This window comes from Orcinus orca, chromosome 12 (genome assembly GCF_937001465.1).
Source record: "Orcinus orca chromosome 12, mOrcOrc1.1, whole genome shotgun sequence".
In the NCBI taxonomy this organism is placed as follows: domain Eukaryota; kingdom Metazoa; phylum Chordata; class Mammalia; order Artiodactyla; family Delphinidae; genus Orcinus; species Orcinus orca.
In genome coordinates, this window is record NC_064570.1 from 71,672,628 (window position 1) to 71,699,543 (window position 26,916).

Consider the following 26,916-nt stretch of genomic DNA (forward strand, 5'->3'; position numbering starts at 1 on the left):
ATGTTTATAAATTATCTGTGGAGAATAAAATTAAATGGTCATGCTTTTGAGGTGCCAGACTATAGGAACACCAGTGACAGTTCCAAGTCCAAGACTTTCCAAATAAAGGAAGGATTTCACATGGCTGAGAAATCGCCTGGCCGGCAATGCTTGCTTTTCCAAGTGTCTCCAATGTATTCCAAGCGTAATGCATTACTTACTATACCCCGCTCTTTTTTTTTTTTTTTTTCTGTAAAAAGCTTTATGGTTTCCATTTGGTCCAAGGCTTGGGAGAGAGCTCCAGGGCGGTTAAAAAGCTGCCTAGTGGATGCAGGGAGGGACTTCAGGCAGAAACCCCGACGCCAGAGGGGCTCCTCAAAGGCCGCTGGGCTCCAGGGGCACCTACTCGTGCTGGAGGGTGAGCCTTTCCAAGAGAGACCCACCCAGCCCAGCCTGGGGACCAGCCGGCCTTTGGAGGTTGGTCAGGTGGTCACCCATCTTCTTGATGAGTTTCACCTGCTCATCTAGGACAAGACTCTCCAGGAAGTCACAGAGGCGGGGTCTGCGCGGGCAGAACCCAGGGCACGCAGGTCCACAAGGGCCTGGTTCATGTTCTCCTCCACGAGCACGGCAGCTTCCGTAGTATCCTGGGTTTTACCCGACTCATCTGGAGATGGCTTCCGCACGTTCTGGAAGAGGGCGCGGCCGCCACGCTGGTTTTGTGTTTTCAGGAGATGCTTGGCTCCGTCGCACTCCTCCTTGGCCAATTCACGGAAGAAGTGGCCCATGCCCGCCAGGGCCACGTTGTCACAGTCGAAATAGAAGCTCAGAGAGAGGGAGGTGTAGGAGGCCCGCAGATGCGTGTCGGCCAGGGGGTTGACAGTGACCTCCACCTCAGTGGGATAATTCTGACGAATCTGGAAACTCGTGGTTGATCGGTAGAAAGCAGTTAAGGTCAAAAAGTGGTGTTGGCTGGTCCCGGTGACCAAGGGTAGCTGAGTGGCTGATTCTGAAGGTTGCGACTGGAAAAAAGGTTGGAGGGTGATCGGAGGCTGGAGCAGGGGATGTCCCTGTGGGTCTGTCCCACCCAAACACTGTTGAAGCAAGAGACAGATCCGCGGCACTGCTTAGCACACTGCCTACACCCTGACCTCCTCTGCTGCAGTGAATGAATCTTATCAGTCCTTGTCTTAGTTTTCTATTGCTGCATAACAAATGACTGCAAATTTCAAAGCTTAAAGCAGCACACAGGGCTTCCTGGTGGCGCAGTGGTTGGGAGTCCGCCTGCCGGTGCAGGGGACACGGGTTCGTGCCCCGGTCCGGGAAGATCCCACATGCCGCGGAGCGGCTGGGCCCGTGAGCCGTGGCCGCTGAGCCTGCGCATCCGGAGCCTGTGCTCCGCAACGGGAAAGGCCACAACAGTGAGAGGCCCGCGTACCGCAAAAGAAAAAAAAAAAAAAAAAAAAGCACACACTCGTGAGCACACAGTTCTATGGATCAGAAGTCTAGGTGGGTTCAACTACATCCTATGTATAAGATCTCACAAGGCTGAAGCCAGGGTGTCGGCTGGGCTGGGCTGGGCTCTTATCTGGAGGCTCTGGGAGATAATCTGCTTCCAAACTCATTCATATTCTTGGCAGAATCTGGTTCCTTGAGGCTGTAGATCAGCGGTTCCCTGTTTCCTTGCTGGCCGTCAGCAAGGGGTTGCTCTCTGTTCCTAAATGCTACTTGCATTCCTTCTCATGAGGCCATTTCCATCTTTAATCCAGCAGTGGCACACTGAGTTCTTCCCATGTTTTCAATTTCTCTGACTCTTTTGCTTTTGTCTGGAGAAAGCTCCATGATTTTAAGGGCTTGTGATGAGTTCAGGCCTGCCTAGATTATGCCAAAGAACATAACATAATCACAGAAATGAAACATCATCATGTTAATAGGTTCTGGAGATGAGAGCAGAAAAGTCCTGCCTACCATAGTCTGCCTTCTTACCTCCTTGCCAAATTCACACTCTTCCCAAATATCAAATACATCCATCTATGAAAGCCCATCTATAAAAAACCCACAGCAAACATTATACTAAATGGTGAACATCTGGAGATTTCCTCCCTAAAATCAGGAAGAAAATAGGCATGTCTGTGCTTACCACTTCTATTCAACATTGTACTGGGGGTCTAGATAGGACACTTAGGCAAGAAAAAAAATAAAAGGTATTCCTTGGAAAGGAAGAAGTAAAGCTATCTTTATTTGAAGATAACATGATTTTTTGTATATAGACCTTTTTCCTAAAGAATCCTAAAACTGTTAGAAATAATAAATGAGTTCAGGAAGGTTTCAGGATACAAGATCAATATAGAAAATTTAATTGTATTTCTGTACTCTAGCAATGAGACAATTCAAAAATGAAATTAAGAAAATTCCATTTATAATAGCATCAAAAAGAATAAAATACTTAGGAATAAATTTAACATAAGAAGTGTAAAATTTGTACTCTGAAAATTATAAAACATTATTGGAGGAAATTAAAGAAACCTAACAAATGGAAAGACATTCCATGTTCATGAATTGGAAAGCGCAATGTTAAGATGGCAATACTCTCAAAACTGACCTGCAGATTCAATACAATCTGTCAAAATCCTAGCCTTTTTTTTTTTTTTGCAGAAATTGACAAGTTGGGAATTCCCTGGCGATCCAATGGTTAGGATTCTGTGCTCTCACTGCCGAGGGCCCAGGTTCAATCCCTGGCCAGGGAACTAAGATCCCGCAAGCCTCCCGGCATGGCCAAAAAAGAAAAAAAAAAAAGGAAAAGGAAATTGACAAGCTGATCCTAAAATTCATAGGGAAAGGCAAAGGACCCAGAATAGCCAAAGTAATCTTGAAAAAGAAGAACAAAATTGGAGAACTCACTCATTCTTCCTGATTCCAAAACTTACCACACAGCTGCAGTAATCAAGACTGTGTGGTACTGGCATAAAGAGAAACAGGTCAATGGAATACAGTTGAAAGTCCAGAGATAAATCTTTAACTTTATTGTCAACAGATTTTCAACAAAGGTACCAAGACAACTCAAACTGGGGAAAGAATAGTATTTTCAACAAATGGTGCTGGGACAGCTGGCTATCTACATGCAAAAGAATGAAGCTAGAGTGTTAACTTCTTACACAAAAATTAACTCAAAACAGATCATAGACCCAAATGTAAGAGGTAAAGCTATAAAACTCTAAGAAGAACACATAAGAGTAAGTCTTCATGACCTTGGGTAGTCAGTGGTTTCTTAGATATGACACCAAAAGCATAAGCAACAAAAGAAAAATCAGATACACTGGAGTGCATCAAAGTGAAAACCCTTTGTGTTTCAAAGGACAGCATCAAGAACTTGAAAACACAATCCAGAGAATGGGAGAAAATATTTGTGAAACATTTGCCTGATAAGAGACTTGTATTCTGAATATGTAATGAACTCCTACAACTCAACAATAAAAAGTCAAATAACCCAGTTTCAAAAAATTGAATAGACATTTCTCTAAAGACTACATACAAGGAATATATACAAGTGGTCAATAAAGCACATGAAATTAGGCATTAGGGAAATATTAGTCAAAACTATAACACTGCATACCTATAGAATGGCTGTAATTAAAAAGATGGGTAATAAGTGTTGATGAGGATGTGTGAGTAGGCAAGTGTATAGAGATAGAAAGCAGATTAGGAGTTGTCTGTGGCTGTACTGGGGGAAAATAGGAGTGAGTGCTAATGGGTATGGGGTTTGGGGGGGCTGATGAAAACATTTTGTAATTAGATAATGGTGATAGTTGCATAAGTCTGTGAATATACTAAAAACCATTGAGAAATACACTTCAACAGTGTGAGCTTTAAGAAAAGTGAATTATATCTCAACGAAGTTGTTATTAAGGTAAAAAGAAAATTTAACCTGGCATCGAGGTATGAGTGATTGGGGTGGATGAGGGAAGTATAATAACAGGTTAATAGACTATTGATTTCAGTGTTAGTGATGGCAATGGGGAAAAAAATGCAAGAACCATAACCAAAGGGAGACTTAAAGGATCTAGTAATTCCCACAGCAAAAGGAGTGAGAAAGGAAAGAATCAATAGGCCTTGTTCCCGTGTAACTCAGAGAATGGCTGGGTCACGGAGAAGCGAGTGACAAGGGATGCGGGCAAAATGATGTTGGGTTTGGAGATCTGAGTGGAACGTGAAAGAGTAAAAGGGAGACGGTCAAAAGCCACTGAGTGCCCTTACTTAAATTAACAGCTAACATTTATATAGAACTAGCTACATGCCAGATACCATTCTAAGCACTTAGCACGCATTAATTCAATAGAACCCTTGCAGCAGCTAGAGATAGGGACTACCAATATCTCCATTTTACAGATGAAGAAACTGAGGCACTGAAAAGTTAAATAATTGCTCAGGGTAGAATATGAATGTACGTTCTGAACTTCTGTGCCTCTATAGAGCCTTTCTAGAGTTTAGCAAACAGATAGTAGACATTTTATAAGTAATATTCATCTCCTCAATTCACAATTATTCTTCACTGACTGATTGTTTACAAACAGCAAACAAATCATCATAAAGTAATTTAGTCTTCATTTATGTAACTTGGCTTTGGAATCTATCTGGAAATAAAACCAGCCACGTTGATGGCAAATAAACTTGCTGTCACCGGGGTCTGGCACTTCAGGCAGGTGTGAAGGGCAAGTTTAGAGTGATTCCTTTATCAACCAAGGGTAAGACGGATGTCTACTCCTATCCCCTCCGACACACTGCCATCCTCTGTGAGAGAAATTCTGCTCTGTTGGTCTCCCTCTGGCTTCTGTAACATATGTAGAGGACTGTCTTTCTGAAGAGCTTGAGATTTTACTTCTACTAGGCGTTCTTAGTTTTGCAGCTATCTTTCTGGCATGATTCCTAAAATTTAATTTGCAGAAGTAATTGTATCTCTAAAAATAATGGCTCACGGTATTCTCCTGATGTTTAAAATGGCTTACCTCTATCACTCATTATGAGATAATTATATTTCGTTTATTTCATTTTTCAAAAGGAAGTTACACTGTCTGGGGTATATTGCTATGAATGAGGGGTTTGGGGAAGGGCAGTCACGCACAGCCTGCTGACCTCGCAAGGATGCATAAGAGCGTGCCTCGGGCCTGGAACGTTTCCTTACCTGGAGCCCTCACCACCTGTGCTGAGCATACTGCCTTATTTGTGAATCTCTTTTCCTGTTCTGGGTTTGATGTGTACTTCTTTGTTCTGCTTCAAGCGTGTGCATATACACCTGGACAACCCCACTGCTGTGTTTGTTCCTGGTGGGGAGAGAAGGGGGTCCTTTGCCTGTATCACAGAAGGGGTGTGTGCAGACCTGTGTCAGCTGTGGGTCAAGATGCGCTGGCCATGGGGCACCCACGCTCGCTATCAAGGCTGATCTTGCTCTGTCTGTTCTCTGAGTGTTGTTCCATCCAGTGTCTGTGGGAGTCATGTTTTTCTCAGCAACCCATGCAACCATGCAACCTGCAACCCATGCAACCATGCAACCCGCAAACCATGCAACCTGCAACCCATGCAACCTGCAAACCATGCAGTGGGTTGACATTCTGGGACTCCTTCCCTGGAGGTAGTAACAGGTGTCACTTGCTTAACAAGCGCCCAAACTCTATCTGAAGAAGTAAGAGACCAGATGTTAAACCTATTAGGCTAATGTCAAGCCTTCAAGAGCTAAAAATCAAAATCCAATAGTATTATTTTTAAAATACAGATAACCAAAAAGAAAGCCATTTGTCATTCCATAACTAAAGCACAGTCACTGATAAAGTTTCAGGGCTTATCTTTGCAGTTTTTTTCTTTCTTCTTAAATATACATTTTAAAAAGTATTAGGTTTACAGATGAGTTTCCAGGAGAGTACAATATAGTTTTCTATATACCCTGTACCCAGTTTCTCTATTATTAACATCTTGTATTAGTATGCTGTCTTTGTTAAAATTAATAAACCAATATTTATATATTGTTAATTAAGTAATATACTTTATTCAGATTTCCTTAGTTTTTACCCAGTATCCTTTCTCTGTTTCAGGATCCCATCCATGAGACCACATTACATTTAGTCATCCTGTTTCCTTAGGTCTTTCTTGGCTATGACATTTTCTCACACTTTCCTTGTTTTTTTTTTTTTTTTTTGGTACGCGGGCCTCTCACTGCTGTGGCCTCTCCCGTTGCGGAGCACAGGCTCCGGACGCGCAGGCGCAGCAGCCGTGGCTCACGGGCCCAGCCGCTCCGCGGCATGTGGGATCCTCCTGGACCGGGGCACGAACCCGCGTCCCCAGCATCGGCAGGCGGATTCTCAACCACGGCGACACCAGGGAAGCCCCACACTTTCCTTGTTTTTGATGACTTTGACAGTTTTGAGGAGTACTGATCAGGCATTTTATAGACTATCCCTTAACTAGGAATTTGTATGATGTTTTCTCATGATTAGACTGGGATTATGGGTTGTCGAAAGGAAGGCCATGGAGGTAAAATGCATTCTGATCCCATCGTATGAAGGATGCAAACTATACACATGACTTATCACCGTTGATGTTGACCTTGACCTCCTGGATGAAGTAGTAGTTGTCAGGTTTCTCCCCTGTAAAGTGACTCTTTTCTCTCCCTCTCACCATCCTGTCCTCTTTGGAAGGAAGTCACTATGCATAGCCCAGACTTATGGAGAGGGAAGTCCACATCCTTGAGAATGGAGAGTCTATATGGATTATTTGAGATTCTTCTGCATGAGAGATTTGTTTCCTCTTCATCCATCTATCTATCTAGCTTTATTTTTATTTATTTATTTATCATTGTGAACATATGAATACCCTTTGAGTATATGAATATACCTATGAATATACTTTTTTGTACTTTGGGTTATAATCCAATACTGCTTTATTTATTTTCTTGCACAAATTTTTCCAGCTTTCACTATTGGGAGCTCTTTCAGTTGGCTCTGTGTCCTTGCCTTTTGACATTACCCCCTAATTGTAAGTGGTTCTGTTTGTTTGAGTGCTTCCTTACTTTCTGGTACTGCAAGATGGTGTAGGGTTATCTTCATGGTCTTGGTCCTAGTCAACCATTTCTCCAAGGAATCCTGGTCCTTTTATTAGAGAATGGTATTAGGAAGCAAGATCTGGGTGTTAGGTGTGCTCATTGTTACTGGGGTGTCCTTGCTTTTAGGCCCTTTCAGCTGACAGAGCAAGGGCATAGTGGTTCAGTTCTAGCATACATGTATAGCAGAATTAGAATTGTTAACTGGTATTCATATGGGAACCAACTTTATTAACTAGACCACAGTATTTATGTGCAGTTTCTTTTGCCTGTAGTCTTATGGTTTTCACTCATTTCTAAAGTTACTTACTCAACACCTCTCCCCCTACTCCTTTCACTGTAGTTGTTTCACATATTTGTAATACAATTAGATTCTTTTGTCACATTCTGCATTCCATGCTAGGATCTGCAGGATCTCCTAAGTGATTTTTTAAGAAATTTGCATCAGTTGAGGTTCATTCTTTGTGCTGTAAAGTTCAATGGGTTTTGACAAGGGTATTATATATCCACCATTATAATTTTATATAGAATAGTTTCACTGCCCTAAAAATCCTCTCTATTTCACCTATCAACCCTCTTACCCAACCGCACCCCACCCCAATCTCTGCCAACAACTGCTCTTTTTAGAATTGTTTTGTCTTTTTCAGAATGTTATAATTGAGATCGTATAGTATGTAGCCTTTCCGGACTGACTTTTTCACTTAACAGAATGCATTTAAGATACATTCGTGTATATTTTATTATGGCTTGATAGCTCATTTCGTTTCCTCACTGAAGACTATTTCACATTTTTGTCACTGGAGAATCATACCAAAATTTGTTTATCCATTTATCTATTGAAGGACAAGTTGAGTGCTTCTGATTTTCACTTTAAAGCTGCTGTAAATATTCACATGCAGGTTTTTGTGTGGATATACATTTTCAAATCTTGTGACTACGCACCCAGGAATGCGATTGTTAGGCTTGTAAGAAACTGCCTAACTCTTCCGAATGGCTGCGCCATTTTGCATTCTCACCGGGGATTAATGAGCGTCCTTGCTGTTCCACATCCTCACCAGTAATTGGGATGGTTAGTTTCTCTGGGTTTTAGCCGTTGTAACAGCTGTGTAGGGGTATCTCATCCTTGTTCTCATTTGCATCGCCTCAGGACAACTGACGTTGAGCATCGTTACATGTGCTTATTTGCCGTTCGTACACCGTCTTTGGTGAGGTGTCTGTTCAGATTTCTTGCTCATTTTTTGATTGGGTTGTTTGTTTTCTTATTGTTGAGTTTTAGGAGATCTTTGCATAGTTTGGATGTAAGTCCTTTATCAGACATGTGAAAATATTTCGCAAATATTTTCTTCCTCTCTGTGGCTTGTCTTTTGGTTTTCTTAACAGTGCCTTTGGCAGAGCGGATTTTAAAATTTTTAATAAGGTCAGACTGCTTTCTTTCATGAATCATGATTTTGGTATTGTATCTAAAATGTCATCACCAAATCCAAGGCCACATAGATTTTTCTCTTTAGTTTTTTTTTATTATATCAACATGAGATTATACTCTATACTGTACTGTAATAGGTTTTTATACTTATCCATGTATATGTAAATTTTCATGTTGTTAAATATTCTTCTAAGTCATTTATCATTGACTGCCCAGTATTATCTTATTATATGTACCAGTAAGGATTAAATCAACCCTCTAATGTTGAATAATATATTCTTAGATTTACTGAGTCATTCTAATATACACATTTCTGAAAAGTTGTTTCAGGTTTAAACTTGTTGGACTAAATAAGGGGATCTTAGTCTCTAGATTGAAGAAATATCTGTATCCTTTCTTCTCTCCTTTTTTTTCTTCCTTCTACAAATATTTAGTGAATCTATACTATGTGTGAGTTTCATTAGTGGTTCGTCCTATTAGACTCAGTGAACTGGAGTCCCTTCCCTTAAGGAGGCTATATTTTAGTGGAAGAGTCATAGATGAGTAAATAACTAGTGTGATTCCGATTTTAATTATTATAATGAAGAATAATATAAAGGAGGGTAAAGGGGTAATGATAGACCATGGGTGATGGGACCCAAGACAGCATTAAAAACTGATAGTTTGGAAGAAGATGATGTTAGGGGGATAAAATTCTTGCTGAGGTTTCTGAACTGATAATAGTGGGATTAAAGGAAGGGGGGGCCAGGAGGTTAGAGAGAGTATAGAGTATGAACTCAAAAGAGGAGCAATTCTGAGACATGATGATGTCCTCAGTGTGATGTGAGAAGGAGTAGATGGAATGACAGAGGTTCTCATCAATGGAACTCTGGGGAACCAAGAGTCTACGGCCCTGGATGGTCACCCATGTGAAGTCACACAGGCTGGTGGCTATACTTGGAGAGTTGAGGAAGAATTAGAGCCATAAACTGTGCAGAAGAGGGTGGAGTGAATGGATATCAGAACTGACAGAGATGAGGAAGGGCCAAAGTGGTGTAGCCAAATGGCAGCATCCTAAACTAAGCAGGGATTATTATTAAATAGGAAAAAATAATGGTCTGGAAGTGGCATAAGTGATTTAAGAAAATGCTAACCCCATTTCCCAACCTCCAGGTGTAAAGTGAGTAAGAAATGAGTTAGAATGGTCTCCTGAAGCCTGATAATCTTTGAGAGCAACAATCTTAGGGGAGAAAGCTTTTAAGCCAGGAAAAAGAGATGGAAGATGCTTTCTGTGAATAGTTAAAGGATGGAGGAGAGCTTGTTTCAGTGGAAAACTTTGGGAAGGAGGGAAGCAGTGGGGAGGGGATAGGAAGCACAGAGAAACACTGGGACACGAGTGGAGAACAAAGAAGGTAAGAGTTGCTTCTGTTTGGGGCCATGGCCAAGGAAGACAACAGGCCTCAAGGTCTTAACAGAACTCAGTGATAAAGTGCCTTGGTGCCAGAGCAGTTGGAGGCTCAAGGTGAAGCTCATGGTTGACACCTTGCTGTGGTAGAGCCCATGTCAGGGATAGTGGAGGCCACTGCTGGGAGAAGCTGTAAAGAAAGTTTTACTCTGAATATAAATGGTATAAACAAAACTGCAGGCAGTTGCTGAAATTTCGAGGAGAACGAAACAGTTTAAGCACCCTTACACACTTCAGAAATACCCATTTATCCTTAAATAATTGATTCATTAACTATAAGTCACTCAGGTTTTATTGAAAGCAATTCCCTTAAGAAACTTTATGTCATTATAGTTCCTTGCCCTGCTTCCTGGTAGTGTGTACCTGAAATAATGACACTATATTTCTTTAAATATACTTGTTATGGACTGAATGTTTACGTTCCCCCAAAATTCATATGTTGAAATCCTACCCCCCAATGTGTCAGTATTAGGAAGTGGGGGGGCCTTTGGGTGGTGATTAGGTTATGAGGTGTTTAGGTGATTAGGTTAATCTCATGAATGAGATTAGTGCCCTTATTTTTTTTTAACTTTTTATTTTATATTGGAGTACAGTTGATTAACAATGTTGTATTAGTTTCAGGAGTACAACAAAGTGATTCAGTTATTCATATACATATATCTATTCTTTTTCAAATTCTTTTCCCAATTAGGTTATTACAGAGTATTGAGCAGAGATCCCTGTGCTATACAGTAGGTCCTTGTTGGTTATCTACTTTAAATATAGCAGTGTGTACATGTCAATACCAAACTCCCTAACTATCCCTCCCTCCCACATTTCCCCTCTGGTAACCATAAGTTCATTCTCTAAGTCTGTGAGTCTGTTTCTGTTTTGTAAATAAGTTCATTTGTATCATTTTTTTTAGATTCCGCATATAAGCAATATCACACAATGTTTGTCTTTCTCTGTGTGACTTACTTCCCTCAGTATGACAATCTCTAGGTCCATCCATGTTGCTGCAAATAGCATGATTTCATTCTTTTTAATGGCTGAGTAATATTCCATCGTATAGGCATCTTCTTTATCCATTCTTCTGTCGAAGGACATTTAAGTTGCTTCCATTTCTTGGCTATTGTAAACAGCTCTTCAGTGAACACTGGGGTTATGTATCCTTTCCTACCATGTTTTTCTCTGGGTACATGCACAGGAGTGGGATTGCAGGATGATATGGTAGCTCTATTTTTAGTTTTTGTAATTGGCTGCACCAGTTTGCAGGTGATTAGGTGATTAGGTTAATCTCATGAATGAGATTAGTGCCCTTATAAAAGAGACTCCATAGAGTTCCCTCATCTCTTACATCGTGTAAGGACACAATGAGAAGGTGGCTGTCCATGAACCAAAAAAGTGGGCTCTTACTGAACACCACATCTGCTGATGACTTGCCAGGCATTTCTCTGGTGAGAAATAAATGTTGTTGTTTAAACCATCCAGTCTATGATATTTTTGTTATAACAGCCTAAATGGACTAAGATAATGCTTGATAATTTCAAAATCGCCCTGACTACCTTCTCCTAATATCATGTACCTGCTGTTCCCCTCCCCCAATGGCTATTTTTCTTGGCCTTGGCTCAAAAAAGAAGCAACTCTTATCTTGTGTGTTCTCCACTCATGTCCCAGTATTTCTCTGTGCTTCCTCTCCCCTTCTCCAATGTGTCTGGCAATTTAGGCTGGAGGAGGACTTTGGGGCCTGAAGAAAAGCAGAGATGGCTAACCTCACTTCCACAAGGAGAGGCAGTATCAGTGCCTAAGGGAAGAGTATGTCATCCTTTCCCCATAACTAGAAATGGTGGTGGGGGGTTGTTGGATTTTTTTAACCTATAGAAGGTTTTTACCTATTGAGGTCCTCTTCATCACATAGGAATGACAGTTATTAAGCCATTTCCCAGTGCCTAGAACATTATTCTTTGGGCTCACTAAATGCTACTCCAGTGTTAGGGAAGTAATAACTTCCAAATGGATTTGCCCGAGTATGAGGAAATCGTTTTGAACGTGAAAGAAATTGAATCTAAATGTATAGTTGTTGAGGGACTTCTCTGGTGGTGTAGTGATTAGGAGTCCCCCTGCCAATGCAGGGGACACATGTTTGGGCCCTGGTCCAGGAAGATCCAACATGCTGCGGAGCAACTAAGCCCGTGTGCCACAACTACTGAGCCTGCGCTCTAGAGTCCGTGTGCCACAACTACTGAAGCCCACGTGCCTAGAGCCCGTGCTCCGCAACAAGAGAAGCCACCGCAATAAGAAGCCCCCACAGTGCAACAAAGAGTAGCCCCCGCTCACCACAACTAGAGAAAACCCACGTGCAGCAACAAAGACCCCATGCAGCCAAAAAGATAAACAAAATTTAAAAAAAAATAGAAACACAAATGTAGAGTTAAAATAAATAAATAAATAAATAAATGTATAGTTGTTGCTAATAAGGTTGCTATGTGAGGAAATTTACGTCAAAGATTTATGTTTTGTGAAGCTCTTTGTCTTAAAAAACAGTATAGCACTAAATATAGTTTGAATATGTATAAAAATAGATAAAATAATTATGGATAATTTAAAAATATTATAAATAAAATATATGTTTAAAACAATAAATAATTATTATTAAATGTACAAATAAAATATAATTAAAATCATTAATGAATCCCTGTTATATTTAGTCACAATAATATTTTGAAAAAAATTTTAGGAACAACATATTATAGCCAAAATATTAAGATATCATCTAGTAATGATTTGCCAAGTTTTTTTTTTAAAGTCAATCAAGTATATTTAAATTATTTTTCAAGAGTTTGGTCTAAGTGTTGTAAATTCATTATTGCTTCCAGTTAGAATTTTCAGCTGCAAGGCTGGTGGTCTTTTCAGTAAAAGAAACCTTGAGAGATTCTGACCATTGCCTCAGATAAGGGGAGGAAGTCCCTAAACAAAGACAGTAACTTCACATGTGAATGAGAACTTGGGATCTGGGATGAAAAGTTCAGGCTCAGGTGGTCAGGAGAGAAAATCTTCAGGTTGCAAGAGGGTAGAAAAAAATTAGTGTTGTGTGGGAAAAGGTGATTTGTTAAGGTGGACTCCCTGTGCAAACAGGAGAAAGGGAGTAGCAAAATTGAAATGGGAATGTGCTAAAGCTTATGGGGGCCAATTGGCTTCACTGATATTGTCTTTTGACCTGAAAGTTAAAAGTACTTCTGTGTGAGGACTTTCCTGGCGGTCCAGTGGTTAAGACTTCGCCTTCCAATGCAGGTGGTGCGGGTACGATCCCTGGCCAGGGAGCTGGGATCCTACATGCCTCACAGCCAAAAAACCAAAACAGAAGCAATGTTTTAACAAATTCAATAAAGACTTAAAAAATGGTCCACATCAAAAAAAAAAATCTTAAAAAAAAAAGAGTCCTTCTGTGTGGGTGTGAATGCCCCAGGGGGTAAAAAAAAAACAGTAAACCTGTGGTTGTGTGGTGTGATGTTCAGCATGCCCGGAGAGCATTCTACAAAGTGACTCAGACTCTTGACTCTATTGGCCAAGGAGGTAGTCAGCCTATCCTGGCATCTCCATATAACAATTTTGTTAAGAATAACTAAACCCATACACAGAAATGAAAATCACATACATAGTTATAAATGGTCTGGAACTGAGCTGGACTGAATGTAATGTGTGAAATGTGTAATTTCCTCAAGTAATTGTTTGCACCCAGTGACGTACATAGGGACCAAAGAATCTGGAAAACCACAGTATTAACAACCTGTCTTGAACTGTGACTTCCAGGGAAGTTCAGAGATTTACAGACATGTCTTGTGGATAATGGGTGTGGAAGACAATGGAATTCAGGTTTTGTGAAACAATGTTGGATATGCTCAGGGTCTGAGGCAGTTGTGATTCCACATATAACACAGAGGCTGTTACACACACTTGAATCTGTCCCTCTCCAGCCAGTAAGAGTGCTCCTTGGAGGAAACATTTGTGTTCTCACTTCAGAAGAGTCTACTGAACTCTCAAGACACCAGGAGATGATAGCGCTTTAAAGATCTGTACTTAGCATAGCAGAAGCCCATGTAGCATACTGGACAGGAAGCATGACAATTCTGAACAACCGAAGCCAGCAGAGATGAAGATTGCAATCAGTTGAGGTCACTGGCTCTCAAATGCTAATCACATATCATATGATTGATTGCCTGGTAACCCCAGGAATGGCTTTGTGACGCATGCGGTAGATGTCTGTATCTCTAATCCTCATGCTCTCCAACTATGCTCTTCCTGTTGGATTAGCATTCTACATACTACGGTGTTGAGGCTGGGGGTTAGGGGTGGTAACAGAGGGTGTGAATCTCTCTTGGTTGGAACCACTTGCAAATTGCAGTGGAAGTGGAAATGGATCCACCCCTTGTGTAGCCCGATGACACTTCCTGTGTGACACCAACAACTCCCTACTTGCAGTGCCGCAGGAATAGTTTAGGAGCATTTCTGTTTTACCATTTCATGCCTGATATCATGTGGGCTACACTTACTCCAAGTTGTGTCTCTTCCAACTAGTATGTCTTTGGTCACACAGAGTCTGAATTCCCTAGGGACCTGAGACAGTTTTGAGGATTGGCTCTACCCTGCTGACCATTCTGTGGTACTTATACAGATTTAATCTTTTAGTACATCCAGAGAATTATTAGTTCCCAGGGATGTTTTACGGTGTTCCCTATAATTTTGTAAATCACTTGGTTAAACGATGTTAAGCAGTTTCCTTTCCTGCAAGACTTTTCAGGGTCTTAATATGCTAATGTCATTTGGAAAAAGGAGATGATATGGTATTCAGCATTTCACAAATTTATTTGAAAATTTCTCATAGAATACTCATTAACATCCCTCTCTCACATAATTCTTATTAATAGCTTACAGGACAATGCTGTTTCAAGGAGTACAGTTTGAGAAATATTGTTTTACAGAAATTAAGAAAAACCTTAGCCTGACCTTTTGAATTAAAGAAAATCCCATCAATCCCTGGCAGAGCTGAGCTATTATTTCTGGGTGAAATTCCAGTGTCATTAACACGATTATATTAGCCAAATAACCTCTCTGAGCCAGTGGGGACAATCTGTTACCTCCTGTTTTAAATTTCCAAATGATTCCCTTGGGAATGAACATCTAGTCCACTGAAAGAAAAACAAATTCTTCTCCATGGAAGAACTCTAACTGCTTTGTTATATAGTCATGGTTACATACTTTTCCTATTTTTATTAATTTTGTTTAAAAAAATCACTAAACAAATTGTAAAAGGACATTGTCTAGGTCTTCCTGTTGAGTTTTAGAAATGAATTTTATTATAATTTGGTATAGTAAGATAGTCATTTCCCAGGACGATAGTCGTCTGAATCGGATCTTTCTTCTAGTCAAATAGAGGAGCAAGTGGCTAAGACCAATGTTCCCCCCTGCTTGTGATGGTGTGATTTACCCACACAGGGCCTTTGAATGCCATGTTCTCAGATGGGGGTTAGAAACATGAACTTTCTGGTGCTTTAAAGTTCACTAGGACTGAGACATAGCTGGGGTCATGGGTCTCTAAGTGACAGAAAATCTTATGACCTCCAGGTATTTGTGATTGGGGGACCATTGTTTCCAAAAATGTGGATAACGTAACTTGCGATATAAAGAAGGGCAAAAAATGAGCATGTGTTCTTTGACTGGCAGGTTAAGAGAAAAGCCCTGCTTGAATGTATACTTTTGAGGTGATGTTTGTGACCCCAAACTATGGGTATTAAAACCTTGTTACCTTTAGCTCTCCAGCAAATGATGGCTTCATAGACCAAAGCAATATAGCACAAGTTTTTGCAGAATCTCTTTTAAAATGCCAGACTAAATATATGGTATTCAATCTCAACTTTCCAAAGTACTTATTAGAACAATAAACTTTGTGCTTTTTATGAAATGATTCTAGGTAATTGGATAGTGTATTAGTTAGTATGGGCTAGGTTTGCTGTGTTAACAAACAACTCCAAAATCTAAATGGCCTACAACCCAAAGATTTATTTTTAATCCACACTACATTAACAGTATGTACAGGTCCATCATGAGTAAGCCACAACTCTGTTCCCCATCATCTTTGGGATCAGACTGATGCAGTAGCCTCTATCTGGAGTATTGCCAGTTTTGTAACAGAGGGTAAAGAGACAGCAAATCACGTACTGGCTCTTAAAGCTTTTGTCCAGAAGTGACATCTCACTTTCACATTTTTTAACAGCCAAGAACAAATCACGAGACCAAGCCTGCCATCAATGGGGAAGGAAAGTATAGCCCTTCCCCGGAGAGGAGTAGTGAATACTTTTGAACAAGAATGCAGTCCACCCCGGCGCTCCTGAGGCTGTTTTAGAGGGACGTGATTTTTAGAGCAGGAGAGACTCAGGAGCTCACTGTTATCTTGGAAGCCTTCTGAGTGCCAACTCCCAGTCTAGATCGTCTTGAGTTGGGCAGTTCAGGTCTTCAGTTCTCCAACATGTACCACTCCTGTCAATGCCCCAGAGTGCCCTAACTCCCCACGGTAGGCTCAGAAGTGTTCTGGTTAGGCCCAGACAGACACTACAACATGATCTTTGCTGTAGAGGTTTTCTGGACCACCAGGACAAGGTGTAGCCTGCGGGGGGAAGTGAAGGCTAGCCCCGAAGAGTCAGCAACATCCAGGTGTCAGTGCCACCTTCTTGTCAGCATGGTGCCAACCTTTTGCCATGGACACTCCCCGACCCATATTTATGCTCACGAAATCCTGGGTGTGTGTAGTGATAAAGACCTAAAATCTACACAGCTCTTTCTAAAAGCCAAAGGAGCCCTTGTAGGAAGAGGTCTCACAAACTTTGTGGACATCCCAGAATTCCTGAGCTCATGAGGGAAGGAAAAGGTAGGCTGAGTGAACATGACTTTATTTCATCCAGAACCATTATTTTATCCAGAGTGACTCCGTTTTTACCGGTTGACATAATCGAGGACCTTCACAAGATTGAAAGAGTTTGAAACCACAGCTTACAGAGGATGAAGACGGGTGCCTGAATCAGTTAAGGAGGGGAATGAAATTTAAGGAATTTTCTATTTATAGAGGCCTTTATAGACTATTTCATTAAAAGAAGATTATATACATTTCCACCCTTATATTTAATTTTTCAGTTTAAACCCATTTCCTTTCAGCCTGTCATTGACAGTGATCTGGAACAGTAAAGCAGCACTTTGTGTGTGTCAGAAACCTTTCTGTTCTCTCAACTCTGCAAACACTTCTTTTGGGGACTTTTAAGCCCATATACATATGGGTGTATATGTATATATATACATATATATATATATATAATTTTAAAATATATATTTATTTTTATTTATTTTGAAACAGTCACAAACTTACAGAACATTTACAGGTCAATTTCAAAGAATGTTTTGTCTTGAACCATTTAAGAGTAAGCACCTTGTTACTTGAGTTCATTTTTTTTACAAACAAGGACATTTTCCTACATAACCACAATATAGCCATGGTATTAGTTTGCTGGGGCTGCCATGACAAAATACCCAAGACTGGCTGGCTTACACAACAGCAGTTTATTTAGCTCCCCGTTCTGGAGGCTGAAAGTCCAAGATCAAGGTGTTGGCAGGCTTGGTTTCTCCTGAGGTCTCTCTCCTTGGCAGGCAGACAGCCTCCTCTCTGTGCACGCACACCCCTGGTGTTTCTCCGTGTGTCCTAATCTCCTCTTCTTATAAGGATACCAGTCAGATTGGAATAGATCCCCCACACACCCCCTGCCAACAACCTCATTTTAACTTAATCATCTCTTTAAAGGCCCCATTCCCAAATACAGTCACTCTCGGAGGTACTGGGAGTTAGGACTTCAACATACGAACTTGAGATGGGTCATAATTCAGCCCATAACAACCATCAAAGTCTGGAAATTAATGTGGATAAAGTACTGCTATCTAGTCTTCAGACCCCATTTTCCAAATATCCCAATAGTGTCCTTTACAGCCAAAGAATCCAGCTCAGAATCATGGGTTGTATTTAGTTACCAGGTCTCTTTAGTCTCATTCCGTCTGGACCACTTTCTCAGATTTTCCTTGATTCTCGTGGCCTTGATACTTTTGAAGTTACAGGTCAGTATTTTGGTAGAATGTCCCTAAGGTGGTGTTGTCTGATATCTCTTCATGATTTGATTCAGATTAGCATCTTAGCAGGAACATCACAGAAGTGATGCTGGCTTCTTCTCATTGCATGCTGTTAAGTGGTACCAGTCCTGATTTGTCCCATCACTGATGATGTTCACTTTCTCTTGATTAAGTTGATGTCTGCCAGGGTTTCCCAGAGGCTTATTCTTTTTCCTTCTGTAATTACCAGATCTTTTGTGGAGATGTGACATGAGACTATGTACATGCCAGTTCCTCACCAGACTTTCAGTTTATTTGTTTATTTATAACTGTCTTGTCTCAGGTTTTCTTAGTTCAGTGGGTTATAATCTATTACTACTATTATGTATTTTGATGATCTCATTGTCTCCAGTTTGGCCAGTGGAGGCCAAGATGATTTCTCTGTCCTTTAAAAATATCTCATTCATTCTGTGAGCATTTTCTGGCACAAGATGTTCTAGGCTCATGTTTTGCCTGTTCCAGCCGTGGAATTAACCATTTTACCAAGGAGCCCTGGTTCCTTTCAGTGAGGAGTTGTATTTAGATATATTTTGACAACAGTATGTCTAAATCCATCTGTTTTAATAGTATCCTATCATAACAATGTAAATATGATTACCTATTCGTGCTTGGCTTCTATAGAACTGTGTGATCTGAACAGATGACCACTAATCTTTTCAGTGTGGTTGTTCATTTTAGTATTTTTTATAAGGGAATATACAGATGTAGTAATGGGTATAAAGGACAGAACACAACCAGATATCTGTATATAAATTAGCATAGGTGAGTCCTAGTTCTAAAATTTACTTTTGGGGAAGAAATGGATCTCATTTATTTCTAACAGGGCAAATTAGATAAGAAATCCAATTAGTTTCCCAAATCCTGCTTTCATTCCTTAAATCAGTTCATTAGAGATGTCACATTGTTACTTTTAGAGTCTACGGCTTGGATTTGATAAGAGACCAAATGTATGGCCACTCCTAAAACTAAAATATGAAAGGTAATCTATTTAGAATGTGATTTTAAAACACTGGCCTTGGGTGCCTCTTCCCATGCGAGGACAATCGCATCTAGAGTCTGTCATACAGAGTGAAGTAAGTCAGAAAGAGAAAGACAAATACCGTATGCTAACACATATATATGGAATTTAAGAAAAAAAATGTCATGAAGAACCTAGGGGTAAGACAGGAATAAAGACACAGACCTACTAGAGAACGGACTTGAGGATATGGGGAGGGGGAAGGGTAAGCTGGGACAAAGTGAGAGAGTGGCATGGACATATATACACTACCAAACATAAGGTAGATAGCTAGTGGGAAGCAGCCGCATAGCACAGGGAGATCAGCTCGGTGCTTTGTGACCACCTAGAGGGGTGGGATAGGGAGGGTGGGAGGGAGGGAGACGTAAGAGGAAAGAGATATGGGAACATATGTATATGTATAACTGATTCACTTTGTTATAAAGCAGAAACTAACACACCATTGTGAAGCAATTATACTCCAATAAAGATGTAAAAAAAAAAACAACAAAAAAACTTGACCTGAAGGGGTGCCTCCTTTTGTTTATTTATCCCATCTTACTGAGAAAATAGTTCTGATTTTCTTGAATTCTCTTTGTATTTGAGCCAGTTGGAAAAATAACGTGATTATTTCTATTCTTGGTTTTCAAACTGTTCTTTTTCTCTTTCTCTTTCTCTTTCCCTTATTATGCTTCTCACTTCCTTTTGTCCTTCTCCTTCCTTGCCTGGCTTTGCTTTGCTGGTTCACATCCTCTCCGATACAGTCAGAGTCATCAGTGGTGGAAAAATGTGACTGCCAGGAAGCCTACTTTCGTTTTTAAAACTAAATGTGTTGACAGCCTTTAAATTTATACCCTTGTCAGAGATGACATGGAACATTTAAGCTTTGTTCCTAATTTCTGACATTTAACTCTGTCGAACAGTATGGAAGATGAAATCCAGACCTTCATATTGGTAAAAGACATATTAATTTCTTTACAATATGTGTCTTTTAAAGTTCTTCTTTCAGAATAAATTATATGGCCATAAAAATTATATGTTAATATTAAATAGATCATGATTTTCTAAAAAATTTTCTAAATTTTTTCTAAAAATTCTTGTTTCTTAAACTTGCAAATAAATGATGCTTACTCCAAGAAATGTCATAAATAATTTGCAAAAGAACATTTTATAAAATATAAGATGTATTAAAATCCATATTGAATATAATGTATCTTTTCCTGATGATTTAGGTTTATTGTAATCAATAAATAATTTTGTTAAACAGGAAAGCAAATATTGAGGGCAAATATTGAGGTATATAAACCTTTTTTATTCCATTAAAAAGATGATAGGCTTCTAAATAAAAAAGTTCTTCTTTCAGGACCTGTGACCATAACCTTCTAGAAATGAAATTTTTTGAAAACTCTAAAAATGTATGTCTGGTCCATGCGAAAAAATAACCTACTTCTGGACAATTGGCCAGATAGAGAAAGCCTAGTAGGTATATTATCTATAAATGTGACCTTCAAATTCTGATATTTGTGAACAGGTCTCTCACACTTTATGATGAATGATGTTATAGGAGCTAATTAAAAAATGAGCAAATTTTAAAATAGCTTTCTACTTTTGCAGTTCTTTGGCTTCTGTGACTCAGGAATCATATTTCTCTCATATGGTGTTTGATAAATTTCAGTGCATATACTGTAGTTCATATCCAGCCTAAACCTGGTTCTTTTAAGTTGCCTAGGGACTTGTCTAAAAGAATGTTCAAAATATACTCTGTGACACACAGTTTAATTTAAAGGTCAATGGAAATTTAAAAATCCAAATGCACAATAGAAAGTATAATCAAATAGCAAGTCAGAATTCATTTCCTCTTATTTTTCATCCTCATTTCTTTTGAAATATAAACCAGCTCTTTAGGCTAACAAGCCTTTACAAACTAATGTATATTTGATGCTAGCGGTCATACAAATATATTATCATGCATTTAGATCCTTTTAAAATTTTTACAAAGAAAATTTTTTTGTCTTCATCTATTTGGGCTGCTATAACAGAATCCCACAGACTGGCTCATAAACAACAGAAATCTATTTCTCACAGTTCTGGAGGCTGGGAAGTCCAAGATCAAGGCATTGGCAGATTTGGTGTCTGGTAAGGGCACGCTTCCTGATTCATAGGTGGCCATCTTCTCACTGTGTCCTCAGATAGTAGAAAGGGTGAGGGAGTTCTCTGGAGTCTCATTTATTTATGAGTGCCCTAACCCCATTCACGAGGGCTTCACTCTCATGACCTAGTCACCTCTCTAAGGCCCATCCTGCAAATACTACCATCACGTTGAGGAATGGTTTTTAACATATGCATTATGGGGGGGACACAGACATTCAGTCTATAGCACTTTTTATTTAGAAATTATATTCTTTTTGACAAAGAACATTTAATACAGTCACCTCTTCACAGAAGGCTAAATAATAACAACTATAGCTCAATTATGGCTCCTTGAGCATTTACCACATACTTGGCTTTTTCATATATCTTTCATTTAATCCTCATGGCAACTGTACAAGGTATATAATATTATGTCTCTTTTACAGATGAGGAAACTGAGGCTCACTGAGCCTTAAGTAATTTTCCCATGATCCCACAAATAGAAAATGATAGGATGATGGAGAAACCCAAGTCTTGCTAATTAAAAAATTCATAAAAACACTTTCCATTACAACGACAGTCCCTGAACAAACCTTCCAATGCAATTTGACATATTTTCCTTCTTAGAACTGCTCTCTCTATCTGTGTACTGAAACGTGAACCCTGATTCTGAGCCTCATGCTTTCACTTTTCTATGTACTCACTAAAAATTATGTAGAATTATTTTCATTGGACATAACAGGCGCCAATAAATATTTATTGAGTGCAGAATTGATTCCAGAACAATACCATTTTCATGTTTTTAAAGGACAATAACACCTTAATAAGCATGACCTGTGGCATGGTGTGTGTTGGTGAGATCTTTGGACAGCGCTGGTTCCCAGATCTCCACAGCAGAGTATTAAAAAGTAAGACATTCATTCCTGAAATAACAACTTCTCCCAGCAAAGGAGCTCTTAAGCCACATTGGCATTTACAAATACAGTCTCATTCAGCCAGTCATTTCCTGGGGTGTGTAGGGATCTGAAGGCTGTTCGTGTTTGTGCAAAACCTCACTGTATTTTTATGCCTGAAAAGGGAACTCAGTGACAGTCGCTACAATTGTCTCAGCTTCCCTTTGAAAGGCATCTCACCAAGGTCAAGTATTAAGAAATGAACTTTTTGTTCCTTTGGTCACTATCATGAGAACTTGAAGATAAATAAGATTTGTACTGTGCAAAGATTCAAAGCCGCAGCTAGATACATGTTCTAATGCCTCGTCTATGATATGCTGTGAAAATTATACTTCTGATAAAATGCCAATCTAACTACTTTTTAACTAGAATTGCCCCATCACACAAATTGTACTGAGACATCGAATAATACATTTCTACTTCACACTGGAATGTCTTTCACTATTTTTCATAAAGTTTTCTCATTTTCTCCCCAAGAGATGTGCTTGTTGAACAAAGTAATTCTTTAGCATTGTGAGACCTGTGCTTCAATCGGTGATTCAAAATAAGATGTACATTATTAAAACATAACCTCTTTTATCTTCAGTACCCATCACAAGATCTTTTCCTTCCTGAAAGACCGCAAGTGGTTGAGGATGAACTGTGCTCTCTTGACACCGCAGAACCCAGAAAATTGTTCTCTCCCTCCCAGTTTGTATTTCTGTCCGCTGCACAAGGTGCTCCCAAAAGGCTGGCAGGGCAAGTTTGAAACAGCACTAACACTCTCCGTTTCAAGTAGTGACCAAGGATCCTTGAGTATAAAAGCAGCCTTCAAGAGCACATTTCATCTTGTAACAAGACTCTGCAGCTCATCCTGCTGAAATCTGGGTTGCGTTCGGTAACTCAGCTCATTACCTAGAGAAGTGAAAAGTCTTGATTGACCTGTCCTGCTTCTACGGCTGATAGAACTGTCAGCTCTCCTGTCACTCGGCCATCACCAGTCCTCAGATATAATAAAGGCCTTGAAGGTAATACAGGAATTGAAGCATCCCAAAGGCGTAAGCGTCTCAAAAAGGAGGCTGTTGTTGAACTAAATACTCTCCTTCAAGTGTCCAAATTCACAGCAAAGGGGAGTGAACACGCTTCAGGGTTGGTAATTTTCGTCAGTGTAATTTTCTTTTCCATCTCAACGTGTTCATATCACTTCAATCTGTGAATGTCCCAAGTATAGCCATGTAAAGTTGAACCTGGCAAGGACAGAAAAGCTAACTCAGCAAAGGCATGATTTGTGTGTGTGTGTTGAAGGGTATGCGTGGATAACAATGGTTAGTTGTAAGGGGTGCTTTGTGTGTCTAAAGGAAAACTAAAACCCAGGTTTCAGTCAATAATTATTCAATTCAATTCTATTTATTAAACCAGTAGTCGACATATACTGAGCTCTGGATCTTGACTAGCATTGTCCTCTCTGCTGAAGTTAGAGACAGAAGAGGCTCACAGAGAGATTGTTTATGCTCACAAGACATCCATGTTCTCCTTTACATTTCCCAGACTCCCTCGCTATTATGTTTGGACCATGTGACTAAGTTCTGGCCAATGAAATCTCTGCAGAGATGATATAAACTACTTCCAGACTTGACCCCTGAGAACATATCACATGACTCTCCAGGTCTCTCTTCTTTGCCATGTGACCTTGGAGGCCACATGTTCCAGATGGCATCACATACAAAGAAGAAGTAACTTGGACTCTTGGGTTTCTGCTTAGAAGAGCTATCCATCCCAGTTGGACAAAAGAAGATATGTATCACATCTTCTTTACCCAGTCATCTGTTGATAGACACTTAGGTTGCTTTCATATCTTGGGTATTGTAAATAATGCTGTATGAACACTAGGGTGCATGTACCTTTTAGAATTAGTGCTGTCATATTCTTCAGATAAATACCCAGAAGTAGAATAGCTTGATCATGAATGGAGATTCCTCAAAAAATTAAGAATGGAACTCTCAGTGGTTTTTAAAGTGTGGTTTTTATATTAGCAGCATCAGTATCACCTGGGAACTTATTAGAACGGCACATCCTTCCTTGAGTTCATTTGAGGTCTACTAAATAAGAAGCTCTAAGGATGGGACAAAAAAAAAAAAAACTTTTAACCAGTCCTCCAGGTTATTCTGATGTATACTAAAGTTTGAGAAGCATAGGTCTAAACTGTTTTGTCAATACAGACATAATCCTTGATCTCAAGGTTCTCACAGTCTAACAGACAGATGCCCTTATGTCATAGCCTCTTCATAGTTTTCCCAAGACCCTCTTGCCTTAATAGAAACCAGGCTTTTCCCCAAGGATAGGGCATCCCTTGTGGCCATCGCAAAGCGGTGCCTTTTATTCTTCTACCACTCACATTCCATACCTTGTGTTTAGAGATGGAATTGATGTTCTCTTTGCTCCTTCTAACTTAGTACTCCCTTACTTGCTTAGAAGAAAAGTTGTTTTCTTTAAAGCCGATGCCATTCAGCTCTATCAACCCACCCCCTCCTGGTTCCTGTCATCTGGAAGCTTCTGGGTCTCTTTCATTTGTTGACAGTTTGGGCACCTCGATCACACTCTTCACCTCCACCACGAGTATGGGTCGTATCTATGCACAGTTATACTTGTTTAAGTCTCTCCCAGGTAGAATAAATTCTTAAACTTCACATATCCCTAGAAGCTTCTATCTTATTTCCCCTCTCCCCATTCACAACCAGATTTCTTGAAGAGCTGTCTATAATCATTGCTCCATTCTTTACTACTCTCAAAACCATTACCATCTAACTGTGCTCTCATCAGTCCACCAGAATACCTTTTGTGAAGGTCATGATGTCTTCCATGTAGCCGAATTCAACTGATAATCTTGACACTCAATGGTTGATGACCACAGCCTCCTTTTAAAATGACTTCTTCCCTTAAGTTCTCTTGATATCCTCTTATATCCTTCTGTTTCCCTCTTATATTTTCTGGCCAGTTCTTCTGTGTTCTTTATACATACTCATCTTCTTCAAAGCACTGTCCTGGGCTTTTTCTCCACCCTCCATTTTGTTTCTCATTCTCTAGTCCTTCCCGAAGGAATCTCAGATAGAACTCTGGTTCAATTACTGTGGATGTCTAGATGACTGGAAATTTCGATTTTCATTCAAGATCTCGCTTCTAATTCCAGTCCCATATGTCCAACTGCCCACTGACTTCTCTTGGATACCCTCAAAAGTACCTTAAACTCAACATGTCCAGCCCTGAACTTAGAATCTTGCCATTTCCCCAAACATGATGTTCTTTCAGTATTTCTTATCTCGATGAATGATGATCTCATCAGACCATTTGCACAAGCCAGAAACCCATGAGTTTTTCTTGATGCTGACTTTTCCTTCACTGTCTACATCCAGCATATCACCAACATATCACTGTATTTGATCATACAGAATATCTCTCAAAATGTTCCTGTTCTTGCCCTTTCCACCAGCCTCACTCTTGTCCAAGCTACCATGCACTCATGTCTGACCTATCATAATTGCTTCTCATGTGGCCTATCCACATCTATTCTATGTCAGCCCATTCTTTCTTCTTAAAATCTTCCATTAGCTTTACATTGTTTTTAGAATAAAGAAAAAGATCATTATGGTCCTATATGCCACCTGTCACAGATTCTTACAACTCCCTTCACGCTCGTGCTGTTGCTCTCTTCCCTGTATCTACAGAGCCTTCTTTCAGGTTCCCAGTGCTGCCATCTTGCCTCCAACTACAGGGCCTTTGCACAAGTAAGTCTCTCTTATTTTTATTTTTATTTGAAGTGTGATTGACTTACATAGCCACTGGTTTATTTATTTGTTTATTTATTTATTTACTGGTTGCGCCATGCGCCATGCAGGATCCTAGTTCCCCAACCAGGGATCAAACCCGGGCCCCCTGCATTAGGAGCACGGAGTCTCAACCACTGTACCACCAGGGAAGAACCAAGTCTCTCTTTATAGAATGCTCTCTCTCGAACCTCATCCTCTTTATGTAGTGTTAGTACTCTATCATACCTAGATCTCAGCTAAAGGGTCCCTTCCTCAGGGAAGGCTTCCCTGAATTTAAAGTCTTCATTCATTGTAGGCCCTCATAGATTCTTATTCTTTTTCCATAGAGCCTCTTTCTTAGTTTTTGTTTCTTTGTTTGTTTATTCATATTATGTTATTTTTGTTAAATGTCTTTCTTGCCCACTGGACGTTCTATGAAAGCAAAGATCCTTTTATTTGCCTACAGTCGTATCCCCAGTGCCTAAGAACAGCTCCTGGTGCGAAGAAGCTGCTCAATAAATATTTGTTAAATGAATGGAGGCCAAGACAAAAATTACATTTTTGTTAGTCATGTTTTCTTCTCTGTCGTTTCTCTAACACAGTCATAGCTAAATTGCTTGCTTTAACTTCTGGGCAGAAAGCTCAAAACCAAGGTAAGACTGTACAAATGTTAGGATAAATAATATTATGTAGAGAGGGAGAACCGTATTTGGATTCCGCAAAGGAGCATTGAGGAAGGTAAATTAAAATTATGTCAGCTTCCCTAGTAGCCTAGGTTTTACCTGCAAATCCTCTTCAGAAATTGGCAGAATGTAAATAGTTTTTTAAGGGTGGGTCTGCATAGCATTTACAAGCATGGAACTTGAAATTAGACAGACTTGTATTTGTTTCTTACCTCTTCTGTTTTTTGGCTATGTGACCTCTACAAATTATTTACTTC

At 39.8% G+C, this 26,916-nt stretch overlaps 1 protein-coding gene and 1 pseudogene across 2 annotated transcripts in view; one reads left to right on the forward strand and one right to left on the reverse strand.

Annotated features, from left to right (window-relative positions):
• UBE3D (ubiquitin protein ligase E3D) overlaps nt 1-26,916 on the forward strand; it is a 317,055-nt gene that overhangs the window by 197,419 nt on the left and 92,720 nt on the right. The window lies entirely within an intron of this gene.
• Nucleotides 170-25,034, reverse strand: LOC101273367 (uncharacterized; annotated as a pseudogene).